The sequence below is a fragment of the Henckelia pumila genome, chromosome 2 (genome assembly GCF_033568475.1).
Source record: "Henckelia pumila isolate YLH828 chromosome 2, ASM3356847v2, whole genome shotgun sequence".
In the NCBI taxonomy this organism is placed as follows: domain Eukaryota; kingdom Viridiplantae; phylum Streptophyta; class Magnoliopsida; order Lamiales; family Gesneriaceae; genus Henckelia; species Henckelia pumila.
In genome coordinates, this window is record NC_133121.1 from 151,723,126 (window position 1) to 151,729,443 (window position 6,318).

Below are 6,318 nucleotides of genomic sequence, written 5' to 3' on the forward strand. Positions count from 1 at the left end.
TTCTGTCATATTAGTCAGGAACTGTAAACTGTGTTTTGAAGGAAATTTGTTAGAATTTGTCTGTATTGTACTTGGACTGTCAGATTTTGATTGTATTATCGGTATAGATGCTTTAACCAAGTACAGGGCAACAGTCGATTGTTTTCTGAAGGTTGTCAGGTTCAGACCTGAAATGGCAGACGAGTGGAAGTTCTTTGGTAAGGGTTCTCGATCTAGAATTCCTTTGATTTCAATGTTATCTATGACTCGTTTGCTATAGAAAGGTGCAGAAGGATTTTTGGTGTATGCAGTTGATGTACTGAAATCTAGCCCAGCTTTGGTAGATTTACCGGTGGTTAGAGAATTTGCAGATGTGTTCCCGGAAGATGTTCCTGGATTGCCGCCTATTCGAGAAATCGAATTCAGCATTGACTTAGTGCCAGGTACTCAACCTATTTCAAAAGCTCCTTATCGTATGGCACTTGTTGAATTGAGAGAGTTGAAGGAGCAGCTTGAGGATTTGATTGCCAAGGGATACATCAGACCTAGTGTATCGCCTTGGGGTGCTCCTGTTCTATTCGTTCGGAAGAAGGATGGTTCTATGCGGCTCTGTATCGACTACCATCAATTGAATCAGGCTACAGTTAAGAACAGGTATCCTTTATCCCGAATAGATGACTTGTTTGATCAGCTGCAGGGTTCTTCTGTCTACTCTAAGATTGATCTGAGGTCAGGTTATCACCAGTTGACAGTGCGAGAGGAAGACGTTCCTAAGACCGCATTCAGGACGAGGTATGGTCACTTTGAGTTTATAGTTATGCCGTTCGGTTTGACCAACGCTCCAGCGGTTTTTATGGGTTTGATGAACCGTATCTTTCAGCGTTATTTAGATGAGTTTGTCATTATCTTTATCGATGATATTCTTATCTACTCAAAGAACCGTACTAACCATGCAGAGCACTTGAGGACCGTACTGCAGATTTTGCGAGTTGAGCAGTTGTTTGCCAAGCTGTCTAAGTGTGAATTCTGGTTAGATCGAGTTGTCTTCCTCGGTCATATTATTTCTGAAGATGGGATTTCTGTCGATCCCAGCAAGATTGAAGCGGTCATGAATTGGCCTAGACCGACATCAGTACCTGAGATCCGAAGCTTCATGGGTTTAGCTGGTTATTATTGCCGATTCATCGAGGGTTTCTCGTCTATTGCCAAGCCTATTACCCAGCTGACTCAGAAGAATGCGCCTTTTGTCTGGACTTCAGATTGTGAGGCTAGCTTTGTTGATCTAAAGAGGAGACTGACCAGTGCTCCAATTCTTTCTATTTCGAAGGGTACTGGAGGTTTTACAGTCTATTGTGATGCTTCTAATCGAGGCTTGGGTTTTGTTCTTATGCAGCATAAGAATGTGATAGCGTATGCATCGAGACAGCTAAAACCGCACGAGACCCATTATCCGGTTCACGATCTTGAACTAGCTGCGATCATCTTTGCACTGAAGATCTGGCGTCACCATCTTTATGGTGAGTCTTTCGAGATTTTTTCTGACCATAAGAGCCTTAAGTATTTGTTTTCACAGGCGGAGCTGAATATGAGACAGAGAAGATGGTTAGATCTGTTGAAAGATTTTGACTGCGAAATCAAGTATTATCCCGGGAAGTCGAATGCAGTTGCAGATGCCTTGAGCCGAAAGCTTTGTTCTTTATCTCTTTCTACTATCGGTGTTTCTCAGTTGGTCGATGATTGTTGCACTTCTGGTTTAGAGTTTGAAACAGATGGGAAGACTATCAGAGTATTTGCTATTCAAGCCGAGCCAGAGTTGTTTGTTGCGATGAGAGAAGCACAGAAGTCTGAGCCGAGCATTCAGGTTTCAGTAGAGAAAGTCAGAACTGGGCATCAGTCTGAATTCCAGGTTAGAGATGACGTCTTGTTTGTGAATAACCGTATTGTTGTGCCTGATATTCCGGAGTTGAGACAGCGTATTCTCCGAGAGGCTCATTGCAGTCGGTTTAGCGTTCATCCTGGAGGTCATAAGATGTACAACGATTTGAAGATTCAGTTCTGGTGGAAGAAAATGAAGAGCGACATCGCGAGGTTTGTATCTCGGTGTTTGAATTGTCAGCAAGTGAAAGCAGAGCGGAAGCGACCAGGTGGTCTATTGCACAGCTTATCTGTTCCTGAATGGAAATAGGATCACATTTCTATGGATTTCGTCACGAAGCTACCACGATCCGTTCGAGGATGTGATGCTATTTGGGTAGTGATCGACCGATTGACGAAGTCTGCTTGTTTTATTCTGTACAGGATGACGTATCGTCACGATCAGATGGCTGAGATTTATGTTAGCAATGTTGTGAGACTGCATGGGGTGCCGAAGTCGATCGTTTCAGATAGAGACCCTAGATTCACTTTGCACTTCTGGCACAGTTTACAAGAGGCACTTGGTAATTGTTTGCATCTGAGTACAGCTTATCATCCTCAGACAGATGGACAGTCAGAGCGGACTATCTAGACGTTAGAGGATATGCTGCGAGCGGTAGTGCTAGACTTTGGCACTAGTTGGCAAGATTCTTTGCCTCTTGTCGAGTTTTCTTACAACAACAGCTTCCAAGCGAGTATCGGTATGGCGCCTTTTGAGGCTTTGTACGGCAAGAAGTACCGATCTCCGCTGTTTTGGGATGATTTGTCCGAGTCACCAGATTTGGGGCCGGAAATGCTTCGAGATATGGCAGAGCAGGTTAAGATCATTCAGACCAAAATGAAGTCAGCTCAAGATAGACAGGCGAAGTATGCGAATATCAGACGTAGACCTCTGAGTTTCGAGCAGGGAGACCGTGTTTTTCTTAAGATTTCTCCGTTCAGAGGCACTGTCAGATTCGGTAAGAGAGGGAAGTTATCTCCGAGATTCATCGGTCCGTACGAGATTCTCGAGAAGATAGGCGATCTTGCCTATAGACTTGCACTTACTCCATCTTTATCTGGTATTCACGATGTTTTTCACGTCTCTATGCTGCGAAAGTATCATCCAGATCCTTCTCATATCCTTCAGCCTGACGAAGTCGAGTTAGACGAGACTCTGAGCTATTTTGAACGACCGATTCAGATCCTTGATCGAAAAGAAAAGCAACTCAGAACCAAGTTGATTCTGTTGGTGAAAGTGCAGTGGAGCCGTCACGGAGTCGAGGAAGTGACTTGGGAGACAGAATCTGACATGAGACAGCGATTTTCGGAGTTATTCGGATGACGTGAGTTCTTCTTACTGTCTTTAGTTCTTTATTCTATCTTATGAGTTGTGGTTCTCGTTGATTTCGAGGACGAAATCTCTTCTTAGTGGGGGAGAATTGTAACGCCCTGTTTTTATCTTAAATGAGTTTATTGAGTTAATCAGAGATTACAGAGTTCTCGAGCCGGTTTGATTTTGATCAGGGTCCTTTTTGCAAATTTTGGAAATTTCAGGGACTAAAATGCAAATAGGGGATTTAATATATTATCTACACTTGTATTGACTTTTGAAAGCATTCCTCCTCCTCCTCACAACCGAGAGACTCCATTGAAACGCCCCAAGCTTTCTCCAAGCTCCTAGATTTCAGTCCGAGCTCGATCCGGCCGTTGGAATTTATTTCTGAAGGCAGATTATCGATCACTGCAGTGAGAGCTCTGTTATATCGTAAGTTCTTCTTCGATCCGATACATTCTAGTTTTTGGATGTTGTTAGAATCGTTCTAGATTCGAGTATGTTGTTCTTGATAGAGTTCTGATCGTTTATTATCTGTCGGTTTTGAAATAGAGCGACGTTCGGAATTGTTATGATTTTTGGAAGCCATTTTCAAAAATCATGGTTTTGAGATTTGTTGGGTTTGTCTTGTTGTTGTTGTATTAGCATTGAATTGAGTTGTTATCGGTATTGAACTGCTGTCTGCGTTGCTGGTTTGTTCAGTTATAGCCGTTATGCCGTCGGTTTGAGTTTTGGAGATTTCGAACCGTTTTTTATTTATGAACTTGGCTTGTAAGTTGATCGTGGTTATTGATCAATCATCTCTTGTATCTGAATAGATTCGTTTGGAGTTTTCAAGCCCTGAGTTAGCAGCTGTTTGATCGTTTCAGATATTTGAACAAAGAACGGTATAAAGAGTTTACCTTGAACCATTACCTTGTTGTTGTATAGATTGGTTAGACTTTGATACAATCTCTTTGTAGCGTATCCAGACTTGAGAGCTACTGCATTGAAAGGTAAAAGCAGTCATCGTAGCGGGATAGCATACTCGGGACTGTGGTTCTCGAGTTTTCCCTTTTGAAATCACATACTTGCATCTACACTTGTTCTAGCATGAGGAACTTGTGTTTTGTTTGATTGTATTGGCTTTTGTTAAATGGCTTATGTTTTATGTTTCTTTTATGCATTCATCTTGAGCCAATCTTGTTTTCAGCGGGCAGAACCGCCCTTTTTGTTTAGACGTTTGGGAACTATGATTGAGTGGCCTAGGTTGTAGTATTTTGCCTAGTGCTAGCATACTCATTATGGTTGCTCAAAGTCTAGAGGAGTGGGATACGTGGCACCACCTCGATTGGGAGAGTCGGTGAGTCGTTACGTGATCTCATCCTCGGGATCCCAAAAGCAGAGCAGCACTCCCTTGTTTATCAGAATCGATATCCTGGTTTTAAAGACATGCATATCTTTAGCTTCGACTTGAATATGTTGTTTTGATAGCATGTTGTATATCCATTATTTGATATGTTGCTTTTACTGGGATTATCATTCACCAGTTTTCCGGCTGTTGCTTTGTTTTGTATGTGTACTTGGCAACAGGAGGGGCAGGACCAAGTCAGAAGAGGCATGGTTAGCTTCAAGAGAGAAAGCTAGTAGTGAGACTCGGTTTAGAAGTCGTGTCAGCATGTTCATCTAGTTTAGATAGTATCATGTTAGAATTCGAACTTCTTATGTTTGTATTCGTATTGTAATAGCCTTGTCGAGATATGATCGTTGCATGTTCTAGCCTTTTGGACATTTGATCAACTCTAGAACTTCATGTATTAGTTGGAGAATTCATGATTGTAATGCATGATTATTAGTTGATGGTTTTGGACTTGAGATTTTAGCATAAATTCTGCTGTTCTTGCCCTGTATCTGTCCTCGCTCGATCGGCAGAAAGTTGCGGATCGAGCGAGAGCTTTTTATGCTGTTCTCTGTTTTTATTTTTGTGTCTCGCTTGATCTGCAAGATCTTGCGGATCGAGCGAGGGATGTTTTTTTTTCGGACAGAAATTTCAAAAATTTTGTCTGGATCGATCCGTAAGATCTTACGGATCGATCCGAGCACTATTCAAAAAAAAAAAAATTGTTGCTTTGAATCTTGGATTGTAGCTTGCCTTAATTGTTGTTAATACCGAGATTAGTTGTTTAGAACCGAGGTCTCACACCTCCACATTCCTCTCGGCCTGTTTCTCAAAAATCTTATCCATCAACCTCTGATACGTGGCCTTTGCATTATTTAACCCGAAGGGCATGACCAAATAACAGAAGGTCCACCCCGAGGTGATGAAGGTAATTTTAAATTGATATTCCCGGGCCGGGGGGATTTGGTGATATCCCTGATAGGCATCCATAAAACAGAGTATCTCATACTCGAGGTGGAATCTACAAGTTGATCGATTCGGAGTAAGGGATAACAGTCTTTTGGACAAGCCTTGTTCAGGTCCCGGAAATCCACGCAAATTCTCCATTTTCCCGTGGCTTTTCGAGACCAGGACCATATTGGAAATCCATGTAGGGAACTGTACCTCCCTGATCTTGGTCTACTATCACCCTGTCTTTTTCAATCCCAAAATTCCTCTTCTTCTTGATTGGTCGAGAACCCATGACGATATTCAATTTTTTCTCGGCTACATGAGTAGGGATCCCTACCAATTTAGAGGAATACCACGCGAAAATGTCCGCGTTCTTCTCCAAAACCTCACCTTGACATGAATAGTGGTTTCTAGATCCCGAGCAATTTTAATGGTCTTCCCTAATTTCTCGATCAAAACCTCCACCTCCACCTACCCCTGTTCTTCTTTTAAAATAGTATATTCCTCTCCCACGACATACACTTCTCTCATTTTTGATCCTCTATCCTTGCCCTCCCTCCGGGCCACTTATTATATACCCAGATTATCTTTGCATAGCATTTTTGGGAAGAGGACTTATGTAGTAACCCATCTCCAAATTAAGTTAATCAAGCACTTAATTATGTTTAATTGGATAAAACCTGATTAAAAGATCCTCAAATGGATTTAAGGAGTTGAGGAATTGATCAAGAAAGATCAAGAATGGTCTGGTAGAGCTTTGAGCTTCAAAAGAATCGGAAGC